General features: G+C 45.6%; 2 long non-coding RNA genes across 2 annotated transcripts; one reads left to right on the forward strand and one right to left on the reverse strand.

Annotated features, from left to right (window-relative positions):
- Positions 1-416: 416 nt before the first annotated feature.
- LOC310666349 lies at positions 417-2,666 on the reverse strand. Its single transcript, XR_014505887.1, has 2 exons — positions 2,556-2,666; positions 417-1,252 (listed from the first exon to the last, which is right to left on the reverse strand). It is a non-coding gene; the product is annotated as an uncharacterized lncRNA (long non-coding RNA).
- An 8,823-nt stretch (positions 2,667-11,489) lies between these two features.
- Positions 11,490-13,930, forward strand: LOC310665900. Its single transcript, XR_014505699.1, has 2 exons — positions 11,490-11,679; positions 13,093-13,930. It is a non-coding gene; the product is annotated as an uncharacterized lncRNA (long non-coding RNA).
- Positions 13,931-15,611: the final 1,681 nt, after the last annotated feature.

Raw genomic sequence — 15,611 nt, forward strand, 5'->3', positions numbered from 1 at the left:
TTGGACTACAGCGCCAATAATTCCCCAGCCAATTCCCCAACTTATTCCCTCTCTCAAGGGAAGGGATTGGCATTGAGGCTATCAGAAATGAGCAAGCAGAAGGGTTAGTTCTGTGGTCTGGTATCTTGTGCATCTTGGCAGATTTAGGAACCATAAAAGGAGCTAGTTCTTCAATGAATAAACTTGGGAATCTGCTGCCAGAATATGTGATGACAATGGCCACCAGCATAAGGGGGTTAGTTGTGCTTGTCATAGAGCAGGGGTAGGCAATGTGTTGCCCCCCCTCCCAGATGTTGTGGGGCTCCAAACCCCTTCATCCCTGACCTTTGGACCAGCAACCTTTGGAAGATGCCACACTGGTTACCTTGTGACAGAGGGTGAAGTGAAAGGAAGGAGAAGAAAACTCAACAGAAACATTCTATGATATGCTGAACATTTTAATGTGAAAATGTAGGAAGGAGTCAGGGGAAATGACTCAGGGTAGATGGAGATAAATGCAACACAGAACACTGAAAAAACAATGATCAGACATGTTGCCTACTGAGCTAGACATCACAAAGACAAAGCTGATAAATGATTGTAGGCTAAGCCAACAGGGTTGACCAAAAGTCTTCACTTTGGCCATGTTGACTTAGTATCTTTCATAGTTGAAGTAGCTGTGGTAGAGGGTCCTGGTTCATCAGTAATGGGTGGAATAGAAGGTGATAGGTGTGGCTGGGAAACAGGAGCCCGCTCTTAAGATAAGCTTGCCAAGATAGGAAAAACTCAAAGGAGTAAAGTAAAAGCAGCATCTGGATTGGTAAGAGAAGTGCTGAGGCCTCACAAATCCCCACAGTGGGGATTCTGGAGCACTCAGCATTTCTGAATAACATGTTCATTCATTAAGCCGAGGATCAGAATCTTGAGATCAGAATCTTCTTTCTTGGATGTTCCGTCAGTGTTGTTTCTGAGATTAACATGGCCAGCCTTTTCCTTGGTAGGAAGCTCGGCCAAAAGGGACACAAATCCTTATGACACGGTACCCTGGAGGACACGGCAGACCAGGATAGCAGGGGATGCACCCTGTGATGGGGCGATACCCCCGAGGACATCCCCAACTCCGGCCAGGAAACTGTGGACGTTGTGGGTAGCAGCCTGGATACTGATAAGAGAAGGAGTCAAGACTGGAGAAAGCATCCACTTCTGGCTCATAGAAGTCTTCCAACAGCATACTGTCATTCAGGAAAGACATGTTGGAGCAGGGAGGGTAGATCTGAAATGACATTTGGATGCAGCAATTATGATCTACTATTATTGGATTAAAAGAGAGGTGCAGAACCTCAGATTCAGGTGCCATCTACAGGCCCCTCTACCTAGCTCCCAAAACTCTTCCCAAGTCACACATCCTTCATGACAGCCACACCCCCTTTTCTCCACAGTTCACTGACACTGACACTGACCCTGCTTCAAATCCTCCCTCTTTTGTCTCTGTCATCTGCCACCATTGGCTATATGTCTATCAGAGAGAAGAGTGGGAAGAGAGAAAATTGGCCCAAGCTCCTGATCTTAGTTGTACATCTGACCAAAGGCTCATCCAGTCTAACATCCTGTTCTCACAGTGGCCAGCGAGAGGACCCAATGGGAACCCCGAAAGAGGACCTTGTTGAAACAGCACTCTCTACATTGCTGTTTCCCAGCACTGGCATTCAGAGGCTTCCCTGCTTCTGACACTGGAGGTCTATCATAGGCACCCCGGCTGGTAGCAAGGACACTGTTGCCTAAATCTGCAACTGATCTCCCTTGGGGTGGGATTCCATGGCAAGAATGGATGCCTCTGCAATACATTGCATCCATCTTCTCAAAGCTTGTTGCTTTCCTTCTACTGCATCTCTTCCATTGCATGAGGAGAATGTGCCCACTTGAGGAAGGGGCCATAGCTCAGTGGCTGAGCATCTGTCTTCCATACAGAAACTCCTAGTTTCAATCCCCAGGATCTCCAAGTAGGGCAAGAAGAGTTATTGAATTCCCATAACTCGTGGCTGATCATATATATTTTTTCCATGCAGAAGGTTCCAGGCTCAGCCACCAGCATGTGATGATAGGACTGGGAAGGGCCCGGATTGAAATCCTGGAGAACACTTGTCGGTGAGTGTAGACAGTACTGAGCTAGTTTGAGCAGCGATTTGACTCTTTAGGGGAGAGCTCCCTCTGTTCCATTTGAGCCCTCCAAATTCCCCAAAGTTTTCTCTGTAGGAAATATTTTTGGGGACATTGTGTCTCCAAACAATTTCAGCTGTGCCAAATTCAGAGACTCTTTTCTTATGAAGACTAGAACACCCATGAAATGGTGACCATTCATGAGAGGCATCTGAACACCAAACCACAGATAGAATGAAACACTCGTTTTGAATATTCCTCCCGAATTTTGTGCAGGGGAAAAGTTGAACATTTATCTCAACATTTCGCTCTGGGTAAAATTCAGTGGTGGGGAATAAATCAAGTTAGTCTGATATTTAACAACCTACAAAGACAAGTATTTCTATCAGCAAGAAACCCACAAACAAGGAACAATTTACCTGGCTTCCTGCTGGATCCGAAGAGATGCTTTCAGAGTATCAGATGCTTCTGGAGCAATCTGTTGGGAGACAGCCCTTTTTATACAGTTTGTTGGCGTGCATAGAGGAAATAACTCTTGCTCAATTCCAGGAAATAAAAATTAATCGTTAGATCTTTAATTGTCAGCTGTTTCACTGAAGCACCCTAATTATTTTGACTTCCCTGTTTAATGTTGTGTTTTTCACCCATCCTTCCCTTTGCAAAGGAAGCAGGTAAACAGTGTGGGCTGGTGGTGTGGGAAGGGTTTTTGAGATTAATTGATAAAGCTGGAATTCCATATCAGCTGGACGCAATGGAGCTTACTTCCAAGTAGACACATGAGGATTGTGCTGAAAGTTTTTTTTTAGAATACATTGAAGATTTTCAGCTGCATATTCCCCCTCCCTGTTCTATAAGAATATTATCAGGGGGTGGGGAACCTGTGGCCCTCTAGATGTTGCTAGACTCCAGATTCCATCATCCTTGACAATCAGCCCTGCTGGCAGGCACGGATGTGACTTTTATTTATTTATTTATTTATTTAGCCAAAATGCTGAATCATTTAATCAAAACCTTCTGTAAGAAATAAAATAGTAGATTAAAAACACTGCTAAAAGCTATAAAACTAGGGAGAAGAGAAATGCATTATCCTTAACATGCAAATACAATAAGTAAACATTGCAATATATATATATATATAGAGAGAGAGAGAGAGAGAGAGAGAGAGAGGGAGGGAGGGAGGGAGGGAGAGAGAGAGAGAGAGAGAGAACGAACTCAATTTGGTAGGCTTGGTGAAATTAAAATTTATCCCTTTTGTAAACCACTTTGAGGCTTTTTTTAAAAAAAACAATGAAGCAGCATATAAATGTCATGAAATAAACAAATAAAATGTTTTCAGCCTTTCTGATAGGAATAGGCAAGGAGTTCCACAGCACTGCGCTATCACACTGAAAGACCAAATCATTGCAGTTGCAGAAGGAAGAATGTGTAGCACAGATCTTATTTATTTATTTTAACAACACTCAACTTTGCCTGGATGGTTTGTGATCTCAGGAGTATGCTTGCATTCACAAGTGGGCTTGCACCCCTGCTGGCTCTGCTGGCCAACCCCCTCCTGCTCTCTCTTCATTAACCCCCTAGTGTCAGGGCTGGTTCAGCTGCAGGTCAGAATGGAGACTCAGAGCAATAATGTTCATTCTTTATTCGAGGAAACAGAATACACAGAAAGGAACCACTGGCAAGACTGACCCCTCATAAAACAGTTGCCATAACTGTTGACCTGAGCCTCCCAGTTCCCCCTAAGTCTTCCTCTCTCCAGTTGTTTACCCTGCAGTCTTAAATTCCATCAGCGAGGGGTTGCCCTGCGACCTCTGGGTTCCTTGTTCTGCAAAATGCAAAGCCCTCTGTGCCGTTGGAGACAAGAGCGGAGGGGAGTTGATTACAGTAGGAATGGCAGGCTCCTGAGAATCTGTAGCAGCCTCAGCTCTCACCTCCTCAGCTGCCTGTCCTACATCGGCAGAGCTTTCTGCCTGTTCTTCGTCTCTCTCACTCAAGCCTGTTGCTTTTTCAGCATACAAGGATTTTGCCCCACTCCACCCCTTCATCCTCTGACTTGTCTTCATTATCCCACCACCACTCCCCTGGCTCTGAGCCTTCCTCTTCTGAACCTTCCTTATGGGTTCTACAAACAGAGTCTCCCACCATTTCTCATCATCCTTCCCTAACACCTATAGCTCCCCCTTCCCACTCCATGCAACTACAGATCTGCCAATGCAGGCTGCATGATGACAGCCTTACATTTCTATGTATATCAGAAGATAAGTTATTTGCACTGTGACATCATACTGTTGCTTTTACAGTTTGACTGTTCAGGCATTGGCTGCTGTGCTAAACCTGCTCTGCTCCCAAATATATGGCTTCTGTTTGAAACATTGGCATGGTGCCATGACATCACAGCACATCACAGACAGTAGTTTTGTGTTGTTTTTTAATGGAACGTTTGTGGTAGGAAAAGTTTTGAAGTGTTTTCTGGAAGCTTCAGACCTTGCACAGATTGCTACTCATGCCTGAAAGCTTTGACTGTGCAGATCAACTGGAATGCAGAATACACTTGAGAGTGCAAACCATCTTGAATGTGCAATGAAAAAAGAGGACTGTAGTGGGCCTAGATCAGAAAATGACACCCTATCACTACTCTTTCCAGTCTTTTGAGGAGTCTCATTATTTGATTATTTGGCAAGCAATGAAAACTGGCATCCTCAACAGGTGTTTTAGTTTTATTAGTTTGGCACACAGACATGCTCTGTTATAGCGTCTGTGGGCGAAGCCGTTTCTTCTTCACACACCTTTTACTGGAAAGGAATGAAGAAACCAGAAATAATTGGGCGTATGGCTGAGCTTATGAAAGGCATTTCTTAGATGAGATGAGGAGAGCGATCTTCTACAGAGCACACCTTCTATAGGTCCTAAAACGAAGATTCAGCTGAGTCATAAAAACACCTCTATCCAAAATGTCTGCAAGCCTGAAGGCACATGAAATGGTTGAGAAAATTCATTCTAAACAGTGCACACTAAACAGTATCTGAGTCCTAATCAGAGAGCATCTCATCTGACTCAGGATGATGCTGTGCTGACACATCCCAGATCTGGGCCCCCAGCTGAATTTGACAGGGAGCATGCACATTTTAATTAGTGTTTAAAACAGTCTCTCCATATTTGGGTTAGGACATTGTCAGCACTCCACGCATCCACATTGGTGACCACATGCTTGAGGTGGTAGATGATTTTGTCTACCTGGGTTCCACCATAGCCAGCAACCTTTTCACTGACAATGAGCTGGACAAGCGTACTGGCAAGGCCAATCATATTGGCAAGCCAGGGTATGGGGGAATGTGATGCTAACATCCACTAGCAAGATGAAGGTCTACTAGGCTTGCATGTTGAGCATGCTGCTTTATGGAAGTGAGTCTTGGGCAACTTACAGCTGCCCCAAAGCAATGCCTCAATGCCGTCCACATGCAGGCAATGGTTTGGGGCATCACGTAGCAGGACTGAGTCCCAAACAAAGATGTGTTCTCCCAAGCCCACATTTCTAGCATGTTTGCACTGACGTCTACTCTAGTTCAGTCATGTCCACAGAATGGAAGATGGCAGGTTCCCCAAGGACATGCTCTATGGGGAGCTGGATTCTGGCACAGGCACCAGTTGGCTGACCAACTCTTCTTTACAAAGATGTCTGCAAGCGTGGCATGAAGGCTGGCAACCGCAGCCCCCTTGAAGATGATTGCAGTGCCTGGAGATCAACAGGTCATGTATCCACAGCAGTGACCAGAAGAGGAATGACCACTAGGAGTTGCACAGAAAGAAGAAATGTCATGGTGCATCTTCAGCAGGACAACCAGATGCCTTCATCAGCCCCAGATGCAGCAAAACTTGTTTTACTCACATCGGTCTCTGTGGCCACAGCAGGAGCTATAACCTTCCAACAGTTTGACATCACCCCCAAAAGCACACTCCTGAGACATACAGATGCTAACCAACCTTCTCTCCCCACCACCACATGTTGAACCATAATTAGACATCCATTTTGGGGGGAGAGAGAGGCAGTGGTGGCTGGAAGTGTGTGGTAGGATAGCTTACTTGACTTCCCAATGCCACACATCACTGCACCTAACCAACAGGAGAAGTGGCGAGGTAGCAGGGAACCTGATGGGTTGAAATGAAGGGGAGCAATTCCACCATATTGGCCACTGCTGGAGAGAAGGAAATGCAGACATCTCCTTCTCCCTTCCATTCTCACTGCAGGATCCCCACCACCACTACTCTTTGATAGCATCAGATGATGATGATGATGATGATGATGATGATGATAATAATAATAATAATAATAATAATAATAATAATAATAATAATAATTTATTTATACCCCATCCACTCTGGGTGGCTCCCAACAGAATATTAAAATACAATAGTCTATTAAACTTTAAAAGCTTCCCTAAACAGGGCTGCCTTCAGATGTCTTCTAAAAGTCTGGTAGTTGTTTATCTCTTTGACATCTGGTGGGAGGGCGTTCCACAGAGCAGGTGCCACTACCGAGAAGGCCCTCTGCCTGGTTCCCTGTAATTTGGCTTCTCGCAGTGAGGGAACCACCAGAAGGCCCTTGGCAATGGACCTCGGTGTCCGGGCAGAACGATGGGGGTGGAGACGCTCCTTCAGGTATACTGGACCAAGGCTGTTTGCTCATGGTGGATCCATTCTGACATGGAGTAATAAGGCTCAACCTCAACACTATTCAACTGAATCCCAGGTGGACAGGGGTGACATCTATGTGGAACCATGGGGGCTGAGCCCCACCCAAAAAAAATTCAATGAAGGGGCCGGTCCCCCATAAAGTTCTACTGTGGTGCACGCACACAAAGTGCTGACGTCATGCACACTTGGTGCAAGGCATGCACACACAACGTAGTGACATTGCGTGGCCCCTCAATCATGAAGGCAAAGTGGCACACCTCTAGGTGGACATAATTCAGGGATCTGGGCATCGGCTGGATCCAATGCACAGCCATATTCATTTTCCAGAATCCCCCTGGACTTCTTTTAGAGGTGTTGCCAGACTAGAACCACCCACCCACTCAAAGAAAAAACCCCATCGTTACCCAAGCACATCTCATATTTTGCAAGGGATTAAGAGCGGCATGAGATCTAATCAGTGATCATTACTGGAATTGTGAACCACTATAACCTTGAATCAGTGGCACCACCCAGGTTTGCAACTTCTTCCAAAGCTTTTATGTGGTTTATATATAGGTCACACTATTCATGCAGAAAAAACCTATCTCAGGGGGATCATGGAGAACCAAGGCCACACCATATGTCGTTGAACTCCATGGCCTATCAGCCACAGGCATCATGGCCAAAGGCAGGGATGATGGGAGCTGGAGTCCAGAAACACAGTTTCCTCTCTTCCTGGCCTGTGTAGTCCAGCACTGTGTTCTCACAGTGGCCAATGAGATGCAGTCTGGGAAATCTGGAAACGCAACATCATGAGTGCAATGGAACATTCCCAATAGTGATCTCTAGATACTTCTTTCAGAGGCTTAACAAGCAAGGCATTTTGAGAAAGAAGCTCGTTTACGCTAGATAACTTCCTGGATTTCCTGAGGGACAAGGGAAATTTTTGATTCACCGTGCATTTGATTAGGAATGGACCAGGATTGATGGGCCTTGTTTTGTCGATTTGCCACACCCAGCTGCCCTCTTAAAGAGACTCAGGTGGTTGGGTTCAGGGGAGGACTTGTGGTGTAATCAGATGATGCAGTCTTGCCTTAAGGGCTCTCCTTGCCAACCTACTTGGTTCTGATACTGACAACGAAAGAATACAGAGAGTAGAACCTAATCAAGTTCAACTCTGTATACAAAATATGAGTATATTGCACACTAAATATCTCAATGCAACACATACTATAACTCAGAATAATGTGAATTTACAGAAAACAAACACACACACACACAGTATAAAAATATTTATATATACAGCCTTCTCACAAAACTAATAGAGACACTATTCCCTGAATGCCGATTTGGGGTTGGTTGGAAGACTAAGCTTATCTAATTTTAGAGCAGCAGGAAAAGTTACCTTTTTTGCAGCTGAAGGTAATTCCTGGCAGCCTTTTGGAACAGCAAGCTACAACAATAGCCTGAAGCATGAAATTGCAGGACCTCCAGATTCCCCTCAGAAGTTGCTTTTACATTGGAAGGGTAGCATATGAGGTGGAAAAACACCACCTTTGGGTTCATCTGCACTATCTCCAAAACTGGGGTTAATTTATGAAAAGCCAACTTTCTGCTAACTAGCAGTAACATGATAAGGTTTTCAGGAACAGATCACTTGGTGATTTGCCAGGTAGCATGCAATTAACATATCCAGTGCTTTTTGTTCTGCTGGTATTCAAGGTTACGCAGTACTGGAACCGTTTTCCTCCCAAATGTTAAAAGTGTGGCACTAGTCCAGGATGGAGAGGTCGTTTTACATGCTACTTAAAATGTGCATGCCCCTAGACCAGGGGTCTGCAACCTTTAAGACAAAAAGAGCCACTTGGACCCGTTTCCGAAGAAAAAACAACTGGGAGCCACAAAACTCATCATTATAAAAATAACTTTTTTGTCACTTTTTTATTATTTCTTTGTTTGACCCCTCAGAATTACTCCTCCTCATAGAAATAAATGTTAAATTAACAAGTTACCTTTTGTGTGTGTGTGTGTGTGTTCTTCACTCCCCTTCAAAACAGTGACCAGCGTACATGCCCCCTTACAATGTAGCGGGCGGGCGGGCGGGAGGGTGACGTTGGGATGGTGCGTGACTAATGCACGCACCGCCCCCATGCGATGTCACAGCCAGTACAGCGCCCGCCACAGTGGGTAGTGTCAAGGCGCACAATGCGCCTCCTCCCCTCACTAGTATCTACCCCGGAGCCGTGGCAAAGGTGTAAAAGAGCCACATGCGGCTCCGGAGCCGCGGGTTGCTGACCCCTGCCCTAGACAAATTCAGTTTGGGACCCAGATCAAAGGATGTGTTCCACTCCAATTAGATACAATCAAGAGGACTCTGCACAATCCTGATAATGAGTGAAATTTCTCAACAATTGCCTGTGGTTTCAGACTTGCAGACTTCTTAAGTGGAGTTGTTTCCATGACCCAACTGAGTCTTCATTTAAGACCCATATAGGTATGCCCTGTTTCTTAGTTGAAATGAGGCTAGTGATGTTTCACTAGCCGCGTTTCATCTAAGAAACACCTTTAATAAGCTCAATCATCTCCACAATTATTGTTTTCTTTCCCCTTTCCCGTAAAAGGTGTGTGAAGAAGCTGATTCACCTAATGAGACGGCTGCAGAACGTGTCAGTGTAACAGCATAATCAAACAAAATCACCTGTTGTAGATCTCTGCTTTTGTTTCTTGCAGCTAAAGAAAGGTTGCTTCTTTCCCCAAAGACTTCAAATAGAGGCGATGGAGTGTCATTTTCTGAACTGGGGCCCTTACACATGACTTTTTCCTTGCACATTCAGGGTGTTTCCACTCTCAAGAGCACCCTTGCAACCACACATTCTCCTGCATTCCAGTTGATCTGCACACTCTGAACTTTCAGGATGATCATATGGCATGAGTAGCAATCTGGGCAAGGTCTGGAGCTTCTAGAAAACACCCCGAAACTTTTCCTACCACAAATGTTCCATTAAAAAAACTGTCCCTGATGCTCTATGACTCCATGGAGCCCTGCCAATGTTTCAAGTTGAAGCTTCTTCTTCCGGACCAGGGCAGGTTAAGCACAGCAGTCAATGCCTGAACAGTCAAACTGTAAAAGTAACAGTATGATGTCACAGTGCAGATTACTTATCTTCTGATATACATAGAAATGTAAGGTTGTCATCATGCAGCCTGCATTGGAAGATTTGTAGAGAGAACGGGAGGGGGTTGGCCAGCTGAGCGAACAGGCACGTGCCTACCCCACAGATTAAATGAAAAGGGGAGGATGGATTAGATAGATAGATAGATGATCGATGAATAAAATGTTTTCAGCAGGTGTCTAAAGCAACAGCAAGGTGCCTTCCTGATAGTAATAGGCAAGAGTTCCATAGCACTGTGCTGCCACACTAAAATCTTTCCAGTCTTTTGGCCATAGCAACAACCATTTATGTTCTCCAGTTGTCAAATTCCCTATTGTAGGTATATAGTTCAATAGAATATTATCCTCTGAAAATTGGAACTTTTTTACACGGTCATAGCGGCGGGGTCCGCTCCTGTCGTTCGGTCCCAGCGCCTGCCAACCTAGCAGTTCGAAAGCACTCCCGGGTGCAAGTAGATAAATAGGGACCGCTTACTAGCGGGAAGGTAAACGGCGTTTCCGTGTGCAGCTCTGGCTCGCCAGAGCAGCGATGTCACGCTGGCCACGTGACCCGGAAGTGTCTCCGGACAGCGCTGGCCCCTGGCCTCTTGAGTGAGATGGGCGCACAACCCTAGAGTCTGTCAAGACTGGCCCGTACGGGCAGGGGTACCTTTACCTTTACCTTTATTTCTCCCCACAATTGGTATATATACGATACTGTAAAAACATGTGTTTTAAAGAAGCATTCGTTGTTTGTTTTAATTAAAAAAACTCAGTAGTTTACAAGAAGAATACATTTTAATTTCAGCAAGCCTACCAAGTGGTGTAAGTTATCTATATTTCTTCTTTCTTGCAATTTTTACTTATTGCATTTGCATGTTAATGATAATAGCATTGTTTGCATTTCTTTTCTCAGTAGTTTATGGATTTTAGCAGAGTTTTGATTTACTGTTTTATTTCTATGCTACTTACAGGACTTTTTGATTAAACAATTTATCAGTTTTGCTAAATAAATGTCACATCACCACCAGCCAGCAGGACCAAAGGTCAAGGGTGATAGGGTTTAGAATCTAGCAACCTCTAGTTCCTCATCCCTGAAAAGCTTCAATGTACAGTGGTACCTCGGGATACAGATGCTTCAGGTTACAGATTCCGCTAACCCAGAAACAGTGCTTCAGATTAAGAACTTTGCTTCTGGGTGAGAACAGAAATCGTGCGGTGCCAGCGTGGCGGCAGCAGGAGGCCCCATTAGCTAAAGTGGCACTTCAGGTTAAGAACAGTTTCAGGTTAAGAACAGACCTCCGGAACGAATTAGGTACTTAACCCGAGGCACCACTGTATTCTAAAACAAACTTTCAGCACAATCCTCATGTGTCTACTTGGAAGTAAGCTCCATTGCATTCAGCTGATATGGGATTCCAGCTTTATCGAATAATCTCAGACACCCTTCGCACACCACCAGCCCACACTGTTTACCTGCTTCCTTTGCAAAGGGAAGGATGGGTGAAAAACACAACGTTAAACAGGGAAGTCAAAATAATTAGGGTGCTTCAGTGAAACAGCTGACAACTAAAGATCTAACGATTAATTTTTATTTCCTGGAATTGAGCAAGATTTCCTCTATGCACGCCAACAAACCGTATAAAAAGGGCTGTCTCCCAGCAGATTGCTCCAGAAGCATCTGATACTCTGAAAGCATCTCTTCGGATCCAGCAGGAAGCCAGGTAAATTGTTCCCTGTTTGTGGGTTTCTTGCTAATAGAAATACTTCTCTTCTCTGTAGGTTGTTAAATATCAGGCTAACTTGATATTTTTTTTCTCACCACTGAATCTTACCCAGACCGAAATGTTGAAGTAAATGTTCAACTTTTCCCCTGCACAAAATTTGGGAGGAATATTCAAAACGAGTGTTTCAGTCGAACTGCGTTTTGTGTTCAGATGCCTCTCATGAATGGTCATCATTTCATGGGTGTTCTAGCCTTCATAAGAAAATAGTCTCTGAATTTGGCACAGCTGAAATTGTTTGGAGACACAATGTCCCCCCCCAAATATTTCCTACAGAGAAAATTTTGGGGAATTTGGGGGGTTCAAATGGAACAGAGGAAGCTCTCCCCTAAAGAGTCAAATCGCTGGTCAACCTAGCTCAGTACTATCCACACTCACCAACAAGTGTTCTCCAGGATTTCAAACTGGGCCCTTCCCAGTCCTATCATCAGATGCTGGTGGTTGAACGTGAAATGAGCCACTTGAGTAATGGGAATTCAATAATTCTTCCTGCCCTACCTGGAGATCCTGGGGATTGAAACTAGGAGTTTCCATATGCAAAGCAGATGCTCAGCCACTGAGCTATGGCCCCTTCCTCAAGTGGGCACATTCTCCTTATGCAATGGAAGAGATGCAGTAGAAGGAAAGCAACAAGCTTTGAGAAGGTGGATGCAATGTATTGCAGAGGCATTCATTCTTGCCATGGAATCCCACCCCAAGGGAGATCAGTTGCAGATTTAGGCAACAGTGTCCTTGCTACCAGCCGGGGTGCCTATGATAGACCTCCAGTGTCAGAAGCAGGGGAGCCTCTGAATGCCAGGGCTGGGAAACAGCAATATAGAGAGTGCTGTTTCAACAAGGTCTCCTTATTAGCTTCCCATTGGGTCCTCTCGCTGGCCACTGTGAGAACAGGATGCTAGACTGGATGAGCCTTTGGTCAGATGTACAACTAAGATCAGGAGCTTGGGCCAATTTTCTCTCTTCCCACCCCTCTCTCTGATAGACATCTAGCCAATGGTGGGAGATGCCAGAGACAAAAGAGGGAGGAGTAATAAATGTAAATGACACCTTTTCTGCAGTGGGCAAATTTCTACATGCAATTGCACACTCCTCTATCTCTTCCTTTCAGACAAGTGAGAGGATTTGACAGATTTCAAGAACACCTTCCAGGCAGGCCAAAAAAAAGAGACTTGAAGCAGGGTCAGGGTCAGTTGTGAATTATGCAGAAGAAGGGGTGTGGCTGTCAAGAAGGATGTGTGACTTGGGAAGAGTTCTGGGAGCTAGGTAGAGGGGCCTGGAGGTGGCACCTGGGTCTGGGTCTGTTTTAATCCAATAACAGTAGATTATAATTGCTGCATCCAAATGTCATTTCAGATCTACCCTCCCTGCTCCAATATGTCTTTCCTGAATGACAGTATGCTGTTGGAAGACTTCTATGAGCCAGAAATGGATGCTTTCTCCAGCCTTGACTCCTTCTCTTATCAGTATCCAGGCTGCTACCCACAACGTCCACAGTTTCCTGGCCGGAGTTGGGGATGTCCTCGGGGGTATCGCCCCATCACAGGGTGCATCCCCTGCTATCCTGGTCTGCCGTGTCCTCCAGGGTACCGTGTCATAAGGGTTTGTGTCCCTTTTGCCCGAGCCTCCTACCAAGGAAAAGGCTGGCCATGTAAGTCCGAGACACAACATTGACGGAACATCCAAGAAAGAAGACTCAAGATTCTGATCCTCGGCTGAATGAATGAATGTGGTATTCAGAAATGCTGAGTGCTCCAGAATCCCCACTGTGGAACCTGTGGGATTTGCGAAGCCTCAGCACTTCTCTTACCAATCCAGATGCTGCTTTTACTTTACTCCTTTGAGTTTTTCCTATCTTGGCATACTTATCTTAAGAGCAGGCTCCTGTTTCCCAGCCAAATCTATCACCTTCTATTCCACCCATTACTGATGAACCAGGACCCTCTACCACAGCTACTTCAACTATGAAAGATACTAAGTCAACATGGCCAAAGTGAAGATATTTGGTCAACCCTGTTGGCTTCGCCTACAATGATTTATCAGCTTTGTCTTTGTGATGTCTAGCTCAGTAGGCAACATGTCTGATCACTGTTTTTTCAGTGTTCCGTATTGCATTTATCTCCATCTACCCTGAGTCATTTCCACTGACTCCTTCCTTCATTTTCTCATTAAAGTTTTCAGCATATCATAGAAAGATTCTGTTTGAGTTTTCTTTTCCTTCCTTTCACTTCATCCTCTGTCACAAGGTAACCAGTGCGGCATCTTCCAAAGGTTGCTGGTCCAAAGGTCAGGGATGAAGGGGTTTGGAGCCCCACAACATCTGGGGGGGGCAACACATTACCTACCTCTGCTGTATGACAAGCACAACTAACCCCCTTATGCTGGTGGCCATTGTCATCACATATTCTGGCAGCAGATTCCCAAGTTTATTCATTGAAGAACTAGCTCCTTTTGTGGTTCCTAAATCTGCTAAGATGGGCAAGATACCAGACCACAGAACTAACCCTTCTGCTCACTCACTTCTGATAGCCTCAATGCCAATCCCTTCCCTTGAGAGAGGGAATAAGTTCTAGCACATGCCTAAAAAGGTAAAAAGGTAAAGGACCCCTGGACAGTTAAGTCCAGTTGCGGCACTCATCTCACTTTACAGGCCAAGGAAGCCGGCGTTTGTCCACAGACAGTTTTTCTGGGTCATGTGGCCAGCATGACTAAGCCATTTCTGGTGCAACAGAACACCGAAACCAGATCAGTGCACAGAAACGCCCTTTACCTTCCTGCCAGAGCGGTACCTATTTATCTACTTGCACTTTTTTTGGCGTACTTTCAAACTGCTATGTCAGCAGGAGCTGGGACCAAGCAATGGGAGCTCACCCCATCATGGGGATTTGAACAGCTGACCTTCTGATCAGCAAGCCCAAGAGGCTCAGTGGTTTAGACCACAGCGCCACCCGCGTCCCTAGCTCATGCCTACTGTATCTCTATCTTTGGCCAAGTCAGGTTGAACAAACAGAGGGTCCCTAGTTAGACAGGATTCAATCACATCACATGAAAATCCAGCAGTTCAATTAAGGTTGGTTTGGTGCTCTCCCACAACCATAGGTGTCAACCCCCTGGGGCCCTGGGTGCCCGAGCACCCCCAAAATTCCTCATGAAGTAGATGAGCCCCACAAATTTCAGCAACAGGGCCATGCACACTGCATGGCACCCACGGCCCTGGGCACCCACGGTCGCAGCATCAAGTTGGCACTCCTGCCCACATCAGACTTGGAAAAAAATGGATTTTTCTGATAAGGTGGTGGCTTATCAGTGGTGACTGGTATCCACTGAAACTGGCATTACGGGAGTGGGAGCCTTAACTAAGAACAAGCAGAACCAGCTAACTCTAGTTTAGTCCCCACCCTCCTCTCTGCTGAGTCTTAGAAGGGCAACACTGAGACTAAGGAGAAGGAAGGTTGGCAGGCACTACCACCACCTGGAATGGTTCCTGGTAAGAAGGCAAGCATGTAGGTGGGGATTGACTGAGTAGCAGGCATCCAGGGAGCCAGTGGTGTAGTGGTTAAGAGCGGTGGACTCGTAATCTGGTGAACCGGGTTCGCGTCTCCGCTCCTCCACATGCAGCTGCTGGGTGACCTTGGGCAAGTCACACTTCTCTGAAGTCTCTCAGCCCCACTCACCTCACAGAGTGTTTGTTGTGGGGGAGGAAGGGAAAGGAGAATGTTAGCCGCTTTGAGACTCCTTAGGGTAGTGATAAAGCGGGATATCAAATCCAAACTCTTCTTCTTCTCCTCCTCCTGCTCCTCCTCCTCCTCCTTCTTCTTCTTCTTCTTCCTCCTCCTCCTCCTCCTCCTCCAAAGGGAACAGCAGTGAGACTAAAA

Source organism: Podarcis tiliguerta (assembly GCF_965153285.1).
Source record: "Podarcis tiliguerta genome assembly, chromosome: 16".
In the NCBI taxonomy this organism is placed as follows: domain Eukaryota; kingdom Metazoa; phylum Chordata; class Lepidosauria; order Squamata; family Lacertidae; genus Podarcis; species Podarcis tiliguerta.